The sequence below is a fragment of the Pongo pygmaeus genome, chromosome 15 (assembly GCF_028885625.2).
Source record: "Pongo pygmaeus isolate AG05252 chromosome 15, NHGRI_mPonPyg2-v2.0_pri, whole genome shotgun sequence".
Lineage (NCBI taxonomy): Eukaryota > Metazoa > Chordata > Mammalia > Primates > Hominidae > Pongo > Pongo pygmaeus.
In genome coordinates, this window is record NC_072388.2 from 77,642,767 (window position 1) to 77,665,935 (window position 23,169).

General features: G+C 39.8%; 1 protein-coding gene across 16 annotated transcripts in view; it reads left to right on the forward strand.

Moving 5' to 3' along the window:
* Positions 1-23,169, forward strand: part of NRXN3 (neurexin 3) — a 1,699,552-nt gene that overhangs the window by 526,753 nt on the left and 1,149,630 nt on the right. The window lies entirely within an intron of this gene.

Genomic DNA, 23,169 nt, shown 5'->3' on the forward strand with positions numbered 1-23,169 from the left:
CCCAGGCTGGAGTGCAGTGGCACGATCTCAGCCCACTGCAACCTCCGCCTCCTGGGTTCAAGCGATTCTCCTGCCTCAGCCTCTTGAGTAGCTGGGATTACAGGCATGCACCACCATGTCAGCTAATTTTTTTTTTTTTTTTTTTTTTTGTATTTAGTAAAGACTGGGTTTCACAGTGTTAGGCTGATCTTGAACTCCTGACCTCAGGTGATCCACCCACCGCGGCCTCCCAAAGTGCTGGGATTACAGGCGTGCGCCACCGTGCCCGGCTGTGTCACAGTTTTAGAGGCCTTTCCTGACTACACTGTACAAATAAAAACAAGAATAAGCCTCCACCATATCCTAGCATTCCTTCTTCCATTTAGCTTGTCCATCACCATCTAACATGCCGTAAATTCACTTCTTTATTTGCCCCATCCCCTTAGATTTTAAAGTTCATGAAAGTAAAACTTCATCTGTTTCATCTACTTTGGAACAGTTCCTGGCACTTAGTATTTTAATTCAATAAATGTTTGTTGAATGAATAACTTACTTTTCTCTCTGGCATGACTTCCACATTTATTTGCCTAATGAGTGGATAGATAAATGAATGATGACTATATTCTCTTGGCACTAGCAGAATCTGTTATTTCCCAATGTACCATTTCTCTGAAATAACTTTACAGTTCTTTATTGGAATAAAAGACTTTATCAGGACTTGTCAGGAGCTCTTGGATTCTGCCAAGACAGCATCTCACTCACAGATGGAAATTGCCATTAATTGTCTGCTTTGATGGTGGAGCACAACATTGGAAAAGAAGATGCCTCCTGGAAAGCAGGGTTTGCCGTTGGTGAGAGAGAATAAGAGTGAATTGGGCTGGCCACAAACAGCCTCCCTCATATTGAGAAACCCAATTGGTAATACTCAGCTAGCATACAGATTAGTAATGTGTGAGTGTCTGTGTGTGTGTGCATGCTTCTGTGTTTATATATTACCAGTGTATGTGCGTACCTTTGTATATATGAGTAAAAATATATATGACATAAAAAATCAAAATCTAATAACTCAAAATCCAAAGACTTGAACACCCCAAGGGAACACTGAAGCTTCAGCAGAACCCATGATGCTTGGGAAAGTAGAAATATAGGGAAGGTTTGCATAATTCCCTGTGTTCACTTCTAGCTCACTGCCTGTGACTTTCTGCTGAGCCTAAGCGTACAGCAATGAATAACAGCAATAGTAACAACATGAGGGGTCCCTGCTTTCATAGAGCTTGCATTCTAGTAAGTGGGGCAAAAAGCAAGCAAAAAATCTAAGTTATATATGGTGATATAAATGCTTAGAGGAGAGGAAATAAAGCACAACGAGGGAGTAGGAGATGATGGAGTGCATTTTAGAAATGTGAATTGATAGAATCTGGGATTTGCTTGACAAAAAGTTGAAGGAGAAGCAGATGCAAAGACCTGAGATTCAGGTGCTTGTTGAATTCAAGGAACATGAAAAAGAACAAATTAGGGAAGGTCAAGTTATATAAAGCCTTTAAGCCATGGAAAGAAGTTTGGATTTTATTCTGGTTACAATGAAAAAGCCATCAAGCACTATTTAGCAAGGGAGTGACTGGTCTGAATAAGGAAAACCCCCCTGGCTGTTCTGTGGAGGGTGGAGTATGGTGTGTGCTAGTAGAGACAGAAGATACATAAATGGCTGTTACTGCAACCCAGGGAGGAAACATAGCAATGTGGATTAGAGTAGCAGTGATGGGAATTGTAAGTAGATGAGTGTGGGATATATTTTGGAGGTAGAGTCAGCAGGATTTATTGATGAATTGTACATTGAGTATGCGAGGTGAGTAACTGAGGATAACTTTATTAGTCAAGATAAGCTAGGCTGTGTTGTGGCAACAAACTGTTCCAAAATCTCAGAGGCTTAATACAAAAGAGGTTTATTTCTCAGTAATTTGTATATCCCTGTGTTTTGGCTGGTGGCTTAGCTTTGTTTATTATTGTTCTTACTCTAGGACATGAGATAGCCGGGTAGCCACTAACTGGAACATTGCTGGTTGACATTGAAAAGGGATAAATAAAATTTAAAGGGTTTCACACTGGGAGGGATTAAGCATTTGGCCTCGACATGACACATAACACTTCCGCTCAAACTAATTGGCCAGAAATAATCATATGGCTCCATCCTGCACAAGGGGCCAATAAATACAATCCTGTCTTGTGCCAGGAGACAAAGGACTAGAGCCTACTCAGACAGCAACACCAATGACTCTATAGTATCTTCATGGTTTGAATAACTGTTAATGGCATTATCCAAGTGCAGATATTTTAAAGGAATGAGCTTGGGTGATGTGAAATCCATATTTCTTTTTTAGCCTTTTTTAGTTTAAAAGCCTATTGAGTGGAGATGTCAAGAAGACACTTGGAGATATGATTCTTAAGATCGGAGAAAATCTAGGGGTAGAGAAATAAATTTGAGCATCCACAACATGAATATGACACTTAAAGTATCAGGACTTATAGGTACCTGTTGAGAACCCTCAAGTTCTGTCTTTGGATTCCTATAAAGAAGGAATTCCTATAGAGAAGGAATCCAAAGACAGAACATGAGGGCTCTCAACAGGTAGAGGTCTTACAGAGAGAAAACCAACAAAGGAAATAATAAGAGAGAGGTTCTCATGGTAGATAGAAACACAAAAGAGTATTGAATCTTAAAAGGCCTCAAGAAGTAAGTATTGCAAGAAAAAGGGAATGCTCAGAGGTCAAGGATAATGAGATTTAATTATTGGATCTGGCAAGCTATTGACCATTTTACTGGTGTGGTATAAACAAGAGGCTAATTTAAAGGGGGCTGAGAAGAGAATGGTAAGTGTGGAATTGATGAAAATGGTCATAGACAACTTTTGGAAGAGTTTTGCTGTAATCATAGCAGTAAAGTGGGGTCAGTAGTGAAAAGGGACATGGTGTCAAGAAGATAGGTGGTCAAGAAAGGGAGCAGGTTCGTGGGCAAGATGATGGTTTTGTCTTTTGAAATATACTGACCTGATAAAAAGGTATTCAAATGAAAAGCATTCAGATATTAGTTGGAGGTATAAGTCAGACATAGAGAAAAACCAGTGCCAGCATGAACATGGAGGAGCCCTCTTCATAGAGAAAAGAGAACAGGGAACACAGATGGGCTCTGATAGGAAAAGTATAGAGAAAAAAGATTGAGGAGATGAAGGCTGAGCCCTAGGGAGCACTCACATTAATAAAATCAGGAGAAAAAGGCAGATTATGTCCTAGAAATCAAGGAAAGAAAGTTTCAATACCTTTGCAAGAGGTTTTTCTTCAATTTCTATGTTCCTGGAAATATGTAGTTTATATTCTGTACTCTCTGGCCAAATTTGAAGGGGATTGTGCTGTAGCTGATTAAATATGTAATCTAAGAACTGTGGAATAAAGGTAGGATTAAAGGTTTTTTAAATCTCAAATCAGTGGGGTTGATGCTCTTTGCTTTTCTGTTCTTTTTGTTATTGTTTTCTCTTGTTATTTTGAAATTTCTCTAAAAACTACTTAAAAGTACAGTTAGTGCCATACTCATCATTGTATTTTTCTTCTTTTTTACCTCCTCCTCCTCCTTCATCACCATCTTCACTAATGATTATCATTAGCAAAATAATCATCACCATCAGACTTCATTAAATTAACTATTTTTGTATTTTAATAATTTAGTTAGAGCTATTTTTTCATAATTTGGTTAGAACTACTGAGGGGCATTCATTTTAGTATAATAGAACATTTTTATAGCACTTCTGGTTATTGGAGTACTTATTAAATGCTTACTTTAAACATGGGCATAATTTCTGCCCTAAGTCCTTTTCAGTTACATTTCCTAGGAAAGATACAAGAGTTCCAGGATGGAAAAGAAGTGCTCAGAGGGAATACAAGAGATTAAGACCACAAATATATGGTATCACTAGAATAATTTGGCAGAAGTTTATTTCTATTTAGGTTAGTTGGCTATAAGAAACATATGTAGATAAATAGTATAGGAATATAGGTACAGGGTAAAATGGTGACTCAATATCTTAATATCAAATGAAAAATGGGCTGCTTCCTCCTTCCAGCCTGGAATGATATGGTATTATTGACACCCCTTCTCTGGAGTATAATTCCGCTTAGTTCCGCTGATCTGTTGAGTGGCTTGGTCTCTCTCTCTCTCTCTCTCAACCTCTCTCCCCTCTCCCCCTTCCTCCTCTTTCTCTCTGCCCTTCCTTCTGGCTGTCCATCCTTCTCTCCCTCCTCCCCTCCTCCCCACCTCCCCACTATCTCTCACTCCTCCAACTCAGTTCTTTCTATCAGTGACTTCACATCTACCTAGTTACGCTAGAGACCTCAAAGCAATTATTCTTTCCTTAAACACTCCTTCAAAACCCAGTTGTTCCTTAGGCATATTGACTTGAATCATGTCTATCTTTGCCATTGCTACCTTCTTAGTTCTAATATTCATCATTATTTTCTGGGTTACCTCCATGGCATCCTAACTTGTGCCTGCATCTTTTGTTTTATTCCACTCCAATGATCTCTCCTATTCACATGCCTCTCCTCCAACCTTCTCCCATATTAGTTATTGTGCTTAAGAATATTATGGATCATAGACCAAGTATAGGATAGCAGTGTGAGGAAGTAGATTGAAGGAGGGAGACATTGAAGTTGGAGTTAGAACTAGTTCGGACGTTAGATTGTACTTGTTCATGACAGACTGAATCCAGATTCCATCTCTCTAGGACAGAATAGACCATTTCTATCTACATGGAGTATCCCTTACATGCTATCCATATTTCTCTCTTAACATCATTGTACACATATGTTTACATGTGTAACACTTCTACTAAATTGTAAGCTCCTTAAGGTCAGAGACCATGTCCTAACATTCAGTAAGCTCTCCACGGTTGTTTGTTGGGTAAATAAATAAAATATGGTCTTAAATAGAACCAGTGTCACAAGGAATAGGGTGGAGAAAATGAATATAAAAAAGATTGGATATGGAATTAAATGAGCTTAGTAAAATATTAATTCTGGGACAATGAAGAGAGAAGGATCAGATATATCTACACAAATTTGAGCTTAGGTGACCATTAACAGAAATAAGGAAGTTGGGAGGGGGAACCAATGAGTTTGCTTTTAGGCAGGTTGATTTTAAAGTTCTGTAGATAATTTTGATTTTAGGTGGATGAATTGTTCCAGCAGACAATTCAGATTTGAAGCCTGAAGCTTTGGAGGGAGTTTTGGTCTAGAAGTAAAGATGTGTTAGTGAGTGAAATTACCAAGACACTGCAGTGAAAACAGGAAAGAGAGCCTTCATCAGATGCGTGGGGGAAGCCTCTTTTTAAGAAATTTGGAAAAGGAGCCGATGACAGAAAATGAGTCTGAAAATGAGAGGCAGAAATGAGTCATCAAAGAGTTACTTGGAAAGTGTACAGTCAGGAAACCCAGGAAAAGAGGATGTTGAGGAAGGAGTGATAGAAATGCCAGCTATTGCACAGATATTGCATACTATGAGAATGGAGGCCTATTTAAATTCAAGTAGTAGAACATCAGTAATATTATTTTGGAATTATTTGCGCTTGGGTTAAATATGTTTTCTCTTAGGAAGCAACTAAGTTAAAACACGGTATTTAGAGTGCTGCAGAGACAAGGTTGTAAAAATTCTCTCCTATATCATCGGTGGTTTGAATAAAATTCCTTTATTGGTTTTTCTTGGAACTGTACCCTCTAGCCACACAGCCCAGTGGAATCCACTGATAGAAGCCAAAGAAATAAAAGCTAAGTGTCTCAATTTATCCTGTTGTCACTTTCAGCTTTCTCTGCTCATTATTAGATACCAAGATAAGCAAAGATTTAGGCTTTTTGATGGAATTCTAGTGGATGCCTTGACTCTCTTTGTCCTGGATCTAGGGACACTCTAGTCAGATTCTCAAATTTTTTTCTGTTTTCTTTTTTGCACATTCATGGCTTGAATAAGGGTAAGAGAGCCCTGGATAGATTCTAACAATCTTTCAGGTATAACAGGCCATGCTGTTAGTATTTTCTTCAAGGCAGCCCATGATTAGGCCAGAGGAGGAGGATGCCACTATTCACTTCTAACCTCCATCCTTGAATTATGGTAAATACAGAAGATGCTTGCTGGTCAGAAGAGAGTTGAATCATTATGTCAGGTAGTAAACCAAAAATTTTCTCCCTTTATGATGAAAGAAAACTCAGATAAAAGCATGACCAATAAACAAGCCATAAGAATGGGGAAAACAGTGATGACGTGGGGTTAGTGCTATAAAAGTTCCCAGAAAGGTCTTTGAAAACTCTGGGCCTATAAATTTAATTGTGTACTATTATTTACTAATATTATATACTAATATTTACTTTGTTTGAAGGTAGAAACGCTTTACTATCCACTTGTCTTTAGTGTGAACACTTTCTTAGGAAGCATTAATGAAACACCTAATACAACCTGCTTCCATGCCAGTCCAAAATTAAGCTCTAAAGATTGAGGAGTCAGAGGTAAAGGTCAGTAGGTTTTTCTGTGGTCTTGAGGTCTTCTCAAGATATCTATTTGATTTCCAGTAATAGGAAGTGGCTCCCAATTACATCTATTCCCAGGGTTCCTCCCTATTCTCTTGTCATGTTGATTTCAGTTTGGCCTGATTAGATGGTACTAAGTTTTCTGTATGGTGATTTATATTACAAGAAAAGTTGGTAAATGGTGTGATACTGCTTCAAATCTGCAGCAATATAGGTAGGTGTCTTTGGTGAGGTTTTGTTTGCAATTATAGGATTCCCTAGATGGGGACTCTTTCATGAAAAATCATAACAGCAAGTGGTTGAATAAAGGTTATTTCTAGACTGTTTTCTCCAGACTAATTAGAGTAGTACAAGGGCCAACCATACAGCCTCATGGTTTCAAGGGTGCATTGGGAGTCAGATGGACTTGAGTTTAAATCTTGCCTCTGCCACATAAAAGCTTTGTGAGCTTGGACAAGTCATTTACTTCTCTCAGCCTCAGTTTTCTCATCTGTAAAATGAGATGATTATGGCATCTTATAGAATTGTTGCAATAATTTCGGATAGTCTAAATATAAAGCACTTGGCAGGCTGGGAGCAGTGGCTCACGCCTGTAATCCCAGCACTTTGGGAGGCGAAGGTGGGTGGATCACTTGAGGTCATGAGTTTGAGACGAGCCTGGCCAACATAGTGAAATCCCGTCTCTACTAATAATACAAATATTAGCTGGGTGTGTGATGGCACACATCTGTAGTCCCAGCTACTCAGGAGGCTGAGGCAGGAGAATTCCTTGAACTCAGGAGGTGGGGGTTGCAGTGAGCCGAGATCATGCCACTGCATTCCAGCCCAGGCGACAGAGCGAGACTCCATCTCAAAAAAAACAAAACAAAACAAACAAACAAAAATAAAGAAATAAAGCATTTGGCACAGTTCTTGGCACTTAGTATCTAGCCTTCATTATTAATCTTAGATGGAAAACTGGATGCCTCAATAGACCCGGCCAGGACAGCATTCCCAGAGTTTCCATCAAGTCAGCAAGCTTTATCAGCTTTATCTCTGATATTTCTTTCTAGACAGTTCCTCTCCTTTTTCATCATTACCACTACTGTTGTAGACCTGGGCACTGCCTTCTCTTATTTGGATTTTTTGGTAATACTTATACACAGTTGCCATGTAGTTCTCATAAAACTTGTTTTGTTTTGTTTTGTTTTTATCCCCCACTGCTCAAATACCTGCTCTAGATCCCTGGTCCTCAGCTTTGTACTTAAGACTATGATTTGGTATGAGCCAGTTTTATCAATTTAATCATCTATTTTTTATTTTCTTCATGCATTTCTCCCCAAACACACATATCATCCCCAAGCCAATAATAATCCCTTTCAAAGTACTTTTTGTACTTTTGGTCTTACGTATGTCATGTTGCAATAGCTTTTCAAGTTGATTTTCGTGTGTGTGTGTGTGTGTGTGTTTGTGTGTGTGTGTGTGTGTTCTCTTGCTTTCTTTTAGTTCATTCCCTATGCCACCAGATTACTCTTTTATATAAGACCAACCTGACCTCGTCACTCTTCTGAACCAGAGTAATTCCCTAGTGCCTTTAGGATCAAGTTAAAACTTCTACATCAGCTGGATGCAGGAGGTCTTCTGGGGCATTTTTCAGCCTCAACTCAACTGTTACTCTCACTATACTCGTGCAATTCAGTCATATTGATTACTCTTGAGACTACACATATGCCAAGATTTCTCACTCTTGTTTCTTGCCATCCGTGCTGTTTCTTTTACCTTCCTATTTCAAAACCTGGCTAATGCCACTCATTTATCAGGTTTCACCTTAGTACTCCATCCTTTCAAAGGCATTTTCTGATTGCCTCTTCCCTCTACCCACAGCTTGAATTAAGAGCTCATCCCTGATTTCATGGTAATTTGGAAATATCTTTTTAGAAACCTTTATCATGCAAATTGCTCATTTTGATTTTCTGACTGTCTCCTCTTCTAAAAGAAGGCTTACTTGCAGTATTTTTTAATCTTTGTATTTCCATAGAGCATGACACTCAATAAATATATGAGTGTGTGAAAAACTGAATAAATGTGTGTATGTCTTTCTTTTAATAGAGTAAGTTATTTTAGGGAAGGGCCAATGACTCTTTTCTGCTTGTAGGCTCCATGTTTCCTAGCATGGTCCTTTGTATATAATAGTTGATCAATAAGTAGTGTCTGAATAATGATATACATGTCTATCTTCCCCAGATCATTCTAAGTTTTTCAGCAAAAAGATTGTGTCATAAGAATTAGATAGCCTCCAGCACAATGAATTACAAATACTTCATACTCTAATGCACATGTTTAATTTTTGCTTTGAGTTGAACTCAAGTTACAGTGCCTTATGAGAGAGTCAGGCAGCTTCTCTGTACTACATAAGCATGTACTTGATGAAGCTTGGGGTCAAAAACCTGGAAACTAAGTTTAGTTGGAAATTTAAACGCCAGAGACTGGCTGCATCCTAGGAGTGGATTACTAGTATTGATACTCCTAGAGAATTTTCTATTCTTATTTGGTTCTTTCTCCATAAACCTGACCAGTCCATGTATAGCAAGCCTCAAAGGATGCAAGCCTTGTTCTAGTGTTTTTTATTGCAAGTCAAAGTCTATCAGGAGCTGAGGAATGAGCAGCAGAGGGAGGGTGTATTAATTTCCTGTGGTTGCTGTAACAAATTATCACAAATTTGGTAGCTTAAAAACAGTAATTTATTTTCTCATAATTCCAGAGGTCATAAATCAGTTTCACTGGGGTAAAATAAAGGTGTTAACAGGGCTGCATGTCCTCTTAAAGGTCAAGGAGAGAATCTGTTGCTTGACTCTTCCCATTTCTGATAGCTGCCCATATTCCTTGGCTTGTGGCCCTTAATCTCTACCTCCATATTCACATCATCTCTCTGTCTGTATGTGTGATCTTCCTTTGCCTTCATCTTATAAGGATTCAAGTGCTTGCATTTAGGGTCCACCTGGAGAATACAGGATAGTCTCATCTCAAGATCCTTAACTTAATCACATCTGCAAAGACTCCTTTCCAAATAATATTTACAGGTTCTGCGGATTAGGATGTATCTTTGGGGAACATCATTCAGCCTACTACAGAGATACCTTTCTCTTTTTGTAGATTCAAAGTGCTTTATCTTCTAAGAACATTGTTTTCTTACAGACATACTTCAGGAGTAAATGACTTCCAAACTGATGGTCCATTGAAAAAAAGCCTGGGGCTGCTGTCAGGAAAGGTCTAATTTAGGTCAGCCTAATGCCACTGAACAGATGTATATGGCAACATTCCCAACTCCCATTAGGAAAATAAACCATTAATTAATACTTATTGAGAAGCTGACAAGTAACTGGAAGAGCTGGTCTGAGTTCTGGGCAAGGAATCAGTGACAGTCAGTTTCCACCGTCTGGCTGTTGTGGGTAGATTGTGGTCCATCTCTGTAGGATAAGGTGTGCACAGTTGGCTTGGCACTCGCTCTTCTGTGTCCAGCAGTAGCTCTTGCCATCTGTCTTATCAAGAGAATCAAAATGGATCTAAGTTGTCACTGGGAGATTACTGAGTATCAGTGGACACTATGAGCTCGAGTGGGCCACCCCATGCAAGGTTAGAGCAGGGACTTCACCAATGTTTGAATTAGGGAACTTCAGTACCTAAAATTGGGATGCAGACGTTTCTTGACTCCTTCATGTCTTTTCCACCTCTTTTATATAATCTAAGGGGGATATGGACCTTGGAGGAGTCTTCCTCAAGGCTTTGGCAGGTGCTCCTAAACATGCTTCATCCATGCCTACTTGAGTGTAATCTGCTATCTTAAGCCACAGGCAGGAGAGATCAATTTTTCTAGTAACTTCTTTTATAATCCAGCTAGCTGAAGAAGTGTGATCAAAGAATCTTAAAAGTGTGATCTTGAAGAATCTTAGTTTCTCTTCTGTTGTAGAGAGAGGATAGTAATATTTGCTGAGCCTATAGGCTCTGAAGCCAGACTTATCTCTATTTCCATGCTGGCTCCGCTACCTAATAGCCGTGTGAGCTTAGGTAGATAATAAAATCTCAGATTCCCAGTTTTCTCAATTGTAAAATGAGGATAACAGTAACCAATATATGCAAGGTGCCAGGAGATATTCTAAGCATGTTACATGCATTTAACCTTCTTATTCTCACATCAACCCTATGAGGTAAATGTACTATTGTTATCCTACTTCAAAGATGGGGAAACTGAGGTACAGACAGATTAAGTAGCCTGTCTAGATCACACAGTAACAAGTCGCAGAACAAGAATTTCAACTCAGAGTATATGCTTCAACTCAGAATATACTTCAACTCAGCATATTTGCTGTTAACTATATTTTATGCTGCTTCTCGTGCCTCAGGTTGTGAGGATCAAATAGGGTGGCCATCTATTCCAGGTCACCTTGGAAAGTTCTGGGTAATATCTCCCGTCCAGGTGAATTATTAATAGTGCCCCCTTCTTTTATTCTCAAAGGTATTGTCACATCTTGGTTTGAATATATTTCACATTTGGATTAAATAGTCTTTACATGTGAAACACTAAGAACGATGACCAACCCATAGGAAGTCTCTGTTAATATTAGCTATCGCTGTTTCTACTGCTGCCATCATCACCACTGTCACCCTCACCCACATTCATCCCAAGTCTGGGACCCTTAGGGTTAGGGGATTAACCCAAGTTCTGCAAATGCATATCATGGGAGCCACTGTTCCCAGTTCCCACACCCGTAGCAGACATTGCTCATTGATCACAGTACAACAGTCTTCCTTACTTAGTGTCATAGACAACCATTCGTGATAGATCATGTTTGAGATGTGAAATTAAAATTATTTATCACACCTAGTTTTATTTAATCTCAGAATACAAAATCCCAGTGTATGGAGAATCTGAATTTAGTCTGAGCTTGTGGTTTTATATGAAAACTTATTTGATTCCTAGAAGCAATAATGAATTTGGGACCTCTTTAGACACCCTATGTCCCTTTTCTCCAATATTTCTTTCTACCTATTTCTCTATTATTTCTACCTCTTCTTTTATATAAATATAAAAGAAATTTAATTCATCAGTTTCCTATTCTGTGCCTATAATTTTATATGTTATAATAAAAGACTATTGAAATACTACCAAAGTGGACACAATATAAATAAGGCAAAGGAGTGAGTCATCATAGGAATTACAGTTGGCACCCAAGATCAAAGGCTTAGAAAATCTATCTTTCTTTAAATGTGATTTGTGTAACTGGTAGTGAAATTCATTTCAGGTTGATTTTGCATGGCATAAGGGACATCTAGTGGTTATCTAGGTCTCTGCAGATTTACTAAAGGTAATGCCAACTCATAGGTATAAGTATTAGGGCCTATATACCATCACCTTGAAAGGGAGTCCCAAGAAAGGAGGGGAACCTTTTGTTGCATGACTACTTTTAAGCTAACAAAGTGTAAAGAAACCTTTTTTGGAAAAAAATTAATTCGAGTCCCAGCATTTCTATCTATATGATTGTCAGTTTGAACCCAACTCTTATTTGCTGCCTCTTGTGCCACGTTGGAAATCATTCTGTTATCAGCTACCTGCCAACCTGGCATATTCTTCCTATCACTTTCCCCACCTCTTTTGCTGATTGCAGAGGGGCTCTTTGGACCACTTTGAAAAGCCATCTGATTAAAGCTTTCATTAGGCTAGAAGCAGAAGTGCTTCACAGGCCAGGCAATAATTACTTCTGACGGGCAGATCTCCTTTGGAGGCTGCTGAGTCATCAGGAAGCCATACAGCACTGGTCCACGTGTATTTTGTATAAATTAGTGGACTTGACTTTATAAGAGGTTGCCCCTATATGCAGTTATCTTCTTAACCCCGGAGTACTCCTGGAACTTACCCATTGGCCTGCTCCTCTTTGTAGAACCCGTCTTACGCATGGTTCTGAACTAACTGCTTCTGTCACCTGGATTGCTTACAATACCTGCTTGCCTCATGTGCTACTATTGTTTCCAACCGACTATGCTAGACTTCTTAAAGGTTCTGTTTCATTGAATCTTTTTACAGTATTTTCTATGACTCTTTTGTCTTTGAGCCTCTCATATTAGCTTTTTCTACAAAAGCTGTTTGGCATGCCTATTGTCATCTATTTTCTTTCAGAGTAGCTGCTAACAGCCAGAAGCTGCTAGTTATGGCCAAAGGCCTCATTGTTGGAGAGTCGTTCTTGCTCTTTGACTCTAGGTAGAGAAGATGAAGGCTCTGAGCTACTGTCTCAAAACATTCATGTGTTTTCTATGACAAGTCAAAGCTACATTGTCATATTGGAGGTGTCCAGTAGCCCCTTAGCATGCCTCAGAGTGGGAGGTACTGTTGGCGCCGAACTTTGTCAGCCAGTCTCTTAGAGGACCTTACTGGAGTTTGTGATTGAGCTTTTACTTCTTCTGTTAGTGTTCTGCTGAGACATATACACTAATGATAGCTGCCACTCTGGGGTGCAGAACTTTCTATATAGATTGCCTTAAAAATAAAAGCAAATTTTCTACACATGAATGCTGGGGAAAACTCTACTAAATATTCAGTGGTTCCAAGAAATGCCTTTTAATCATGTGTAATACTTTAGCTTTCTGCCTTTTCATCTCATTACTTATTTTCAGGCAGAATAGATATAGAGGCTTCTTTCTGCATTATAATCTTCACGGACTTAAAGGCATCAGAAAGTAGCCCTTGTGATTTTCCTTGCTATTCTTCTTCCCATTTTTCCACCTCCTCTTGTAAGCACGTACTTTGTGTTAGGCATTGAGAGATACAGAGAGAAAAGGCATAGGTTTCTCCCCTTGAGAGGCTCCTGGTCTACTGGAAGAAACAGACAATTGCAGCACAATGTGATAGATACAATGATAGCAGTTAGAACATGAAGCCATGGGGGTGGAGAGGAAGAAATCAGCTGTGGGTGGGAGTGGAGTGGGTAGAAATATTGAAGAAGGTTTCTAAAAAGAGGTGATGCCTAAACTGTGCCTCAAGTGGCGAATAGTAGTTATCCAGGTAGAGAATCCAGGCAAGGCTTATCCCTGGAATGATCAATTGGAGGACCTGCCGAACTTTTATCAAGGCTGGTAACAATGAAGTGAGGACTAGATCAGGAAGAGGTTTTTATATAATGCTTCAAAGTTTGCATTTAATTCTGAAGTTGATAAAGAACCATCGAACAATTTTAGGCAGAGAATGACATGTTATTCCCAGACATGTTAATAGTGAGACAATTAGAGTCATTTCTAGTCCTTGGAATAAAAATAACTGTAGTTTCCTAGTGGTTCAGCAAGGTATGTTTTAAATTTTGTCATCTTTTTAATCAAACTGCTTAAGGCTTCCTTTCTACTCTAATAGTTACCTTTTTCCCCTAATTGCATAATGTATATATTTTTAGAGCTTTTCATAATCAGGTACCACCTATTCACCTCATTTTAGTTCCTCTGCTTTGTGACATGTAACTTTTACTCTACTGGAGTTGGTGCCCTTATCAAATATTCTAAGACAGAAGGAAATGTAGGCATTCTTTGGGTAGGTCTGTTTAGTGCCTAAGAAAATGCAGGAAATGAGAGTGTGTATTTATTGAGCTTCTACTATGTGCCACACACTTTGCTAAATACAGGGAATGCATTGGTTATCACATCAGAAACACACAACCCATGTGTTTATGACGCTTAGTTTAGAGGATCGAAACAGTGCCATCCCTGGCAACCAGAGGGCACAGAACTACAGTTTCAATCAAGTTTATGGTCATAGGTCCTTGTACATTAATTGACATGACAAATATATCTCACTCCAATTTTGATATGAAAAAATATTCCCCCCTTAGGTATCCTTCAACTTTCTCTGTGCATGTTGTTGGCAGCAATTATGTCTCATGATCTATCCTCCATGGTCTAGAGCTAAAGATACAGTGGTTATTTAGAACATTTACATGGGCTTTTGTTTCTAATATTCTAATATAGCTAATCAATTCATATTAACTTGGCTTTTGCGTTAGAGGATAAGAAAGGTGGAGAATAGGTTCATCTCAATTTCTGGCTCTCAGTGACTGGTAGTTAACCAGTGCTCCAGTGCTCAGTGCTCCTGGAGCACTACCTTGAGAGGATTCTGAGGCTTCATCTGGGTTGAGTGGAAGTAGAATAGAAATACGTCTATTGATGATGAATGCCATCTGCTGGGAAAGGAGGGTAGAGGCACATATTTGCCAACATGGCTCTAAGAAATGGGAGAGCTTCTATCCAGTTGTGTCTGAAAAGATTTTTTTTTCTGGAGAACAAGGTTTTTTTTTTTTTTATTTGTAGCTATAGCTACAACCTGGCAGCATGGGGGAGGGTGGGAATGTCCTGGAGAGTCAGGGCGTCTCCCAGCCCTCCACAAGCAGAGTACAAAGGCTGCTCGGTGGGCCAGTTGTGTCTGAAAACATTAACTGGCAACTAGAAACTTTTAAAACTACCCATTGACTAGTTCTGTCTCGGAGAATTACGCCCCCTACTTGCCAGTTCATGTCTTATGTCTCTGCCTGGGTCTGTCTATGTCAATTTGTTAACTTAGTAGAAGCTTAGTAGACTCCGTGAAGATGATAAAGCTTGAAAGAGCAAGCCTGTGATAGACTGTGATAGACTGAGCCTTTATAGTATCCTTAATGCTCTAGAAACTTGATTGACTGGAAACTTTTTCTTTTTCTTTTTTTTTGAGATGGAGTCTCACTCTGTCACCCAGGCTGGAATGCAGTGGCACAATCTCTGCCACCCGGGTTCAAGCGATTCTCCTGCTTCAGCCTCCCGAGTAGCTGGGATTACAGGCACCCACCACCATGCCTGGCTAATTTTTGTACTTTTAGTAGAGACAGGGTTTCACCATCTTGGCCAGGCTGGTCTTGAACTCCTGACCTCGTTATCCACCTGCCTCGGCCTCCCAAAGTGTTGGGATTACAGGCGTGAGCCACTGCGCCCAGCCTGGAAACTTTTTCTATAAGATACACAAATACATTGCAGCCTGTTCCTGATCAGCCATTTAAGTGGAATAAAAGTCCTAAGAAAGTTCTTCTTGAGAAGAATAAAATTGAGACCTCCACTCTAAACAGGCATGGAGCATTCAATAAGGCAAAGGGTCAGAAATCTTGCTTAACTACTTACTGTTCACATCTGTAACTGGGCATAAACCTATAGGATCATTTTCCTTTCACAAAGAATCCATCAAGTAAATACTTGTTAAAGCCTACGCTTAACTTGAGCACCAGTAGTAATGACTCGCATTATCAGCGGGGCTCTTGGGCTGGCACTCATGGCTCTGTGATTCATGAGGGCAGAATAACTGACTGGTTTGTAGCTGTCTCTCTTTTTCTGGCTGGCCTGCCTGCATGCCTAGATGACTGAATGGCTTTTTTCAGAATGAGGTATGATCTAAGGATTTTGCTACTTCAACATCAGTTTCCTGGATCTTTTCTTCTACTCCAGCTTGCCATATGTCCCTTTTATCTTTTCCTGGCCACTGTCTTACAAATAGGGCCATAGATCAGAGATGGCCCCATCTGGTGAAATCTAGCTTTCAGATACGCTTTGTTTGACCCATAGACTGTTGGATCACATGGAATTTTAAAAAATTAATTAACTGTCAACATTGTACTATTGATTTCAACTTTATCTGGAGTCTTTTTAACTTTTATTTTGAGCTCTAGAACTTGGACATTTTCTGGCTCCTGCCTTGCAAGTCTGAACCTCAGTTCCAGTTTTCTATTTTTGGTGCTTAGTTTTTTGTCTTTGGCAGATCCTGACCACTGTTAACAAAATATAAAGCATGAAAATGGTGGCATCCATGCGATGCAGCAGTTGGGACTACGAGCCCCAGGTGGGATGTCAGCTGTATCTCAGCAGGTGGAGTTAGTTTACTGACCCCTGTTAGCAAGACCAGAGATGCAGATGTGGCTCTGGTCATGCCAGATATTAGGTTTTTCAGACTTTGGGATCTAAGAGGACCATCTGCTGCCACATTTGTGCTTGGACTTCACTGTTAGAGTTTGATCAATGGCATCCTGTGATGAAAAATGATGTTCATGAATATGAATCGAAATCTGAGCAAGTGTTTGGTGTGTGTGCATCTCATAAATGTCACATTAGGCAATTAAGTACATACAATTTATAAATAAGTATATATAATTTATAAATACATATATGAAGTTCATAAATAAATAATATATAACTTATAAATAAATATATAAAGTTATGATTTTATAGTTTATTAAATCCAGAGTTTTTCTTTTGTTGTAGCCCTGCCTCTTAGGCTTGACAATTGGCTTAGAAGTTATCCTCAAGAGAGAATCTTTCTTTTTCTTTTCTTTCTTTCCTTTTTTTTTTTTTTGAGATGGAGTCTCACTCTGTCACCCAGGCTGGAGTGTAGTGGTGCGATCTCAGCTCACTGCAACCTCCACCTCTGGAGTTCAAGCGATTCTCCCACTGCAGGCTCCCGAGTAGCTGGGATTACAGGCACACTGCACCATACCTGCTAATTTCTGTATTTTTAGTAGAGATGGGGTTTCACCATGTTGGCCAGGCTGGTCTTGAACTCCTGGCCTCAAGTGATCCACCTGACTCGGCCTCCCAAAGTGCTGGGATTACAGGCGAAAGCCCCTTTGCCCAGCCTGAATCTTTCCTTCTTAATGACTCCATGCTATACTGTCTGTTGATTTATTCTGGCTTTTCTCAGTAAATAGCAAAATTAATAGTGATCGCCATCACTTATTGAGTGCTTATCGAGGGTCAGAAACTATGTGAAGTACTTTTATATGTGGGACCATCATCTCCTTTATTTCTTACAATCCTATGAGATAAGATATTATCTACATTCTACAGTTGAAGAACATAGGCTGAGACAAGTTAAATATCGTGCCCAATGTAACACAGTTGGTAAGGTGTCCAAACCCTGGTTAGGGTGCCTCCAAAGGCCATGATCATGACCATGGCACTATACTGCTACTTCAATCTAACATCTAATTTAATAAAGATATGAACATTTGTTAAGCACCTATATAGGTAGGAGCAATTTCAGATTTTAAAAGGTGTAATTCATATTTCTTGCTCGTAAGGTGTTCGAAATCTATTGAAAAGACAAGACTTGTGCTGTACAAAGATAACAAAGTTGAGAGAGTTTTAAGTGATGAGTGAGTGGAACGGACAGTTTAGAGGAGGGAGATATCACAGCAGGCCCAAGCCATCAGCTGCCTGAGGGAGAGAAGGGAGGAGGGGCAGAGACAGTGGGATGTGTGATTCCGTGGAGACCCCAGAAGCAAGATTCTTTCACAACACTTCTTAGTCATTCTTTTGTCCTGAGTAGGAACGTTACGCAATAAAAAGATTAGCCCAAAAGTTTTATCTAGAAGCTGTATCATCCTGGAAGCTGAAGAGAAAAGGTTCATTTCATTATTATCTATTGTCAAATGATTAAATTTGGAAGGGAGATAAGTATATATTTATTTTTTGCTTGTTGTGAGTAAACGACTTTGCAGTTAGGTATACAGTTGAAAAGCTTTACTGAGATTTGTAATCAACTCTGTTCCACTCATGGTACCCCAATACTGGCTTCTCCACCATTCCGTTTCTCCAACTTCAGAAAATGTCCACAGCATCCTTACTTTCCAACATTCTCCACTGATGTGGAGTGGATCATTGGTGCTCAGGCCTCAAGTCACAAACTTGTGAGTGACATGGTCTTATCCGCTGACCTGGTGTTTTTTATTGAAGTTGTCCTCTATGCAGATAGTTTAAAAACAAGAGAAAAGAAAGACCAGGCGGTAAACCTCCTATTCCTTGTCAGGAGAAATAGTGCCAAGAAGCCATCTGGGCACTCCAGGGCACATGCCCACATCCCTTCATTCTTTCTAGTTCCCTTGCTGGAGTGCATAGGGATGGGGCATTTACAACAGAACATGTGGAAACACATTCTCAGAAAGTTGAGAACAGAGTGGCCTGGGATAAGATGGCATAGGGAGAGAAGAAAATACTTCTCTGAGTGGGGACTATCTCTAATTCTTAGTTTATTCTCATTCACCTGCCTTCTAACTCAAATACCTTGGAAGAATTTGAAGTAATAAATGCATCATGTAGGGTTAGAATACTCTCTCTTTTTCCAATCAAGTGGGTTGGGCAATGGGGCAGACAGCTTCCTCATTGGTAGCTAATAAAAGGATTCTGATTTATCAGATTGTGGGATCACCAAGTACCGGAGTAGCCAGGGAAATTCTCGAATGGATTTGAAAATCCTAGGGAAGGGGCACCATTTAGAGAGGCTGAAGAGAAAGGCACTGCAGCCTAGGAAACCCAGTGAACAAAAATGCAGAAGCAATAACACCTGGGTTCATACAGAAGCCTCTGAGGTAACCCCTAAGCGGGGAGGTATAGACATCCATTAGAAATGGATTATACAGGAGGGGAAGGGCTTTGCACATCAAGATGGACTCGGGTGTGGTTTTTGTGCATGACTAAGGGGTTTCTGCTTTGTGTGTAGGCATGGGGTACAGGAGGGCCTAGAAATTGCCCCCTCTGGAGCATATCCTTACCCCAGTGCTGTCAGAGAGATAAGGGCTCAAGTCCTGTTTATGCATTTAATAGCCTACATGATCTTGGGCAAGTATGTATCCCTGCTGAACTCCATGTCTGTAAAATGGGGCTAATGCTACCTATTTCATTTGCTTATTGTGTATGATATAAAACAGTGTTTGCAAAGTACCCGGCACATGGTAGACTCTTAATTTTTCTTATATTGTTCCGGCTCTCAGCTTGCCTTACTCCTGGTATTGCTCCTGTGTGTCACTGTATTAAAGATCATACAGGAATATAAGCATATTTTTTTCCTGAGAGACTTTGTCTTAACTCTGAGATTCTGTCCTCAACTGTTTTACTGTCTGGTCTCCTAAGCATGAGTTACGTGTCCAAACAGCAGTCTTTACAAGCCCATGGGTGGGATAGTAAGACCAGCTTGTCACTGTTTGTGACTCTGTTTCTGTACCTCCCAGTCTGTGTGACATCTTCTCCCATGGGGAGCCGTTTCTACTTTGTCTTTAATTGCTCCTCGCCGAGGCGACTTGTCAGCCAAGGCTGCTTTCTGTCACTTGATGCCACATCTCTTCCTAGTTCAGCCAGCCATTTGGGGACATTCATTTAGTTGACAGTCTGATTTTACAGAGAACATTGTACCAGACACTAATTTGCCTTGTAAGGGGGTCCAACAGGGTTTTCTGCCTCCATGCTGACCCGGGTGCTAGTACACTTCTGCATGGCTGTGGCTGTGGTTCTGCACAGAACAGGTGGGGAAGGTGAGGATATTAACAATGGAGAGTCCCAGTTGAGCATCACTGGGCTACAAGTCCCTTGCCCTCCTGTCCTTTTCCTCTTGGTAGAAAAACCTTCACAGAACCTCAATTCAGGACCCTATCCATTTCCAACAGAACCCCAACACCATGGGAGATGAAGATATGGAATTGTTTCTTCCTAGGTTTGTGTGCCAGTTTAGAATTGTCTGTGTCCTACTATGTCTAACATCCCACTTGATCTTGACAACAACCTTGTGGGGTGGGAAAGAGGGACAGTTTGTAGAACAGATATCGAGGCTCTTACCTTTGGAATAAATAAAATGGGACTCAGAAGCGTTATTCAGCTGTCAGTGAGAGTGGTGCTGGCTTTTTATTCACGACAGTGAAAACTCCATATAAATAGACAAGTAATTTCAGGGCCATGGAGTAGATAGAGCACTCACCTTCAAAGAGCCTTTGAGAGAAGTCTGGTTATCTCTGTCTGGCCAGTTTCTGGCCCTTGATTCTCTTACCTATCTCTTCAGAAATCTTCATTCCGGCTATTCACCTTCTCTCCCAGTCTCAGTTAGGTACCCTTCTCACAGAAGAGTTCCTCTTCACTGCTCTAGTATCTTGTTAAAAGGCTTTTTTTTTTTTTTTCTCCTCCTTTTTATTCTGTCCCCAGCCTCCTGTAGGAATGCCTGATCTCTCTTTCTATTTATTGTTCCATGGAGCCAAGCCTCCTTCTGTCCCTTTGGGGTGACCTATTGTTATACATTAATAATTAACCTTTACTAGGAACTCTAGTCATAGGCATTTAACCCAAATGCAGAAAAAGCCAAGTTTGTTTATGACAAAGAGCTCTCACATGCTGAGGTATAATAGTGAGGGTTAGAAAGGAGAAGCTGACACTCATTAAACTTTTATGATTTCTTTTCTGGTTTACTCACTTGAGTGATTGCCTGAGGATCTGCAATATTTCCCTTTGCACACGGTCAGCCCAGTTTAGCTAAAATGAAAAATTCAGCTTTTGAATTGTGAAGTTGAGCATGCATGACTTTCCATGTAATGTTAAAGATAAGCCTCACAGGTGCTGCTAGTGGGGCCTGGTTCTGAGCATGTGGGCCCTGGGGCCCAAATGCCTAGGTTCAAGTCCTGCTCTGCCACTTATCAGCTGTGTGCCTGTGGGCCGGTTCCCTAACTACTCTCTGTGTCTGTTTCTGCATCTGTAAAATAACGGAATGATTACAGGTATCTCAAATGGGTGTTGTCTGTATCTAATGGGATGGAGAGGTGTTAAATCCTTACCATGGTGCCTGGTAGTAGGTGCTTAATAAGTGTTAGTATCATTATTTTCAATGTTATTGACTATGGTTAGGTCCATGGTCAGTCAAGGTTACATAATAGTGAGTCATTTTCAATGCTTCGTCATAGTTATATATCACTCTTGTAATATCCATTAGAATGCAAACAGCTTTGCTTGATTCTCTCCTAGTGATGGGAGATGGGAACTAATTCTACATTTGGATATGGGGGATTATGTGATATGTGCTGGAGTGACCCATCCAATTAACTTTATCTCACAGATATGGACAGATGAAGCTTATTTTAGAAATTAGCGATTGTTGTTTTGGAGATGATAATGCAACCTTTTCAGGGCTGTGGAAATAACGAAATGAGATTAACAATAACCTTCCAAATAGCTGCGACTTTTGTGCCCTTATGATATTGCATTCCCAAGTGCTTCGCATGTTTTAAATAATTTTATTATTACAAAATAGTTTGTTTATTCCTATGTTCCCCATTTCAGGAGAGGAAACAGACTCAGAAAATTTACTTTGCCAAAGTCACATAGCTTGTAAGTAGTAAATGTGGAATTCAAACTTAAATCTGGGTCCTGACTTAGAATTTGAATAAGGTAATATAAAGAAAATAGGAAAATAGTTTGGATGCTCAATACTCAGATCCTTGTCTATTTCCCTTCCATTGTTTTCTGCTTATTAAGTTTTTATGGATATGACATTGCTCAGAGATGAGAGCGCCAAAAACCATCCCAGGGTACTATATCAAATTTCAGTTCAAATAAGAGTAAAACTTTTTTGAAATTCTAATTTCAGGGAGAAAGATTAATTTCTGCTTTTAGATGGATTATACCTGGTTTAGAAAGTCATAACAGATTTTTTTCCCATAGGTTATTGGGGTTCAGGTGGTGTTTGGTTACATGAATAAGTTCTTAAGTGGTTATTTGTGAGATTTTGGTGCACTCATCACCCAAGCAGTATACACTGTACCCTATTTGTAGTCTTTTATTTCTCACCCTCAACACACCCTTCCCCTCAGGTCCCCAAAGTCCATGTACCATTCTTATGCCTTTGCGTCTTCATAGCTTAGCTCCCACATATCAGTGAGAACATACAATGTTTGGTTTTCCATTCCTGAGTTACTTCACTTAGAATAATAGTTTCCAGTCTTATCCAGGTCACTGCAAATGCCATTAATTCATTCCTTTTTATGGCTGAGTAGTATTCATATATATATATCACATTTTCTTTATCCACTTGTTGATTGATGAGTGTTTGGGTTGGTTCCACAATTTTGCAATTGCAAATTGTGCTGCTATAAACATGCGTGTGCAAGTATCTTTTTCGTATAATGACTTTTTTCCTCTGGGTACATACCCAGTAGTGGGATTGCTGGATCAAATGGTAGTTCTACTTTTAGTTCTTTAAGGAATCTCCACACTGTTTTCCATAGTGGCTGTTAGACAGTCATAACAGATTTTTTTAACTGCCATCCTCACCTTCTCCACCTACCTACCCACTCTGCAGGACAGTGGCCATGGCTTTGCAGAAGTGTACACTAACCTTGGGTAGGGCACGGAGGCAGAAAGCTCTGCTGGACCCCTTTGCAAGGTGAATTAGTATCTGGTTCAGTATTTTTTGTAAAATCAGACTCTCAACTAAATCAATGTCCCTGACCAACTGACTGAAATAGGGCTTCAGGGTGTCTCATTCTACCACGATACAGAGGGCACATGCAGTGTGCAAAAAATAAAAACAAAAACAGACCTCTGTCCCCACCAGTTTTTTAACACTTATTCTTTTCTTTCAAGTAATACATCCACGTAGTTGAAAAAAAGTCTAACACTGTAAGAGGGCACAGTGACAAGTAAGTCACCCTCCCACTCCAGAATATTAATCCCACAAATATACTCCCCAATGACAATTTTATAGTTCCAAAGAGACTTTATGGTTACTGGAGCATATATACATATAATGCCCCCACACCACCACACTTTTACACAATGATAGCATAATGCACC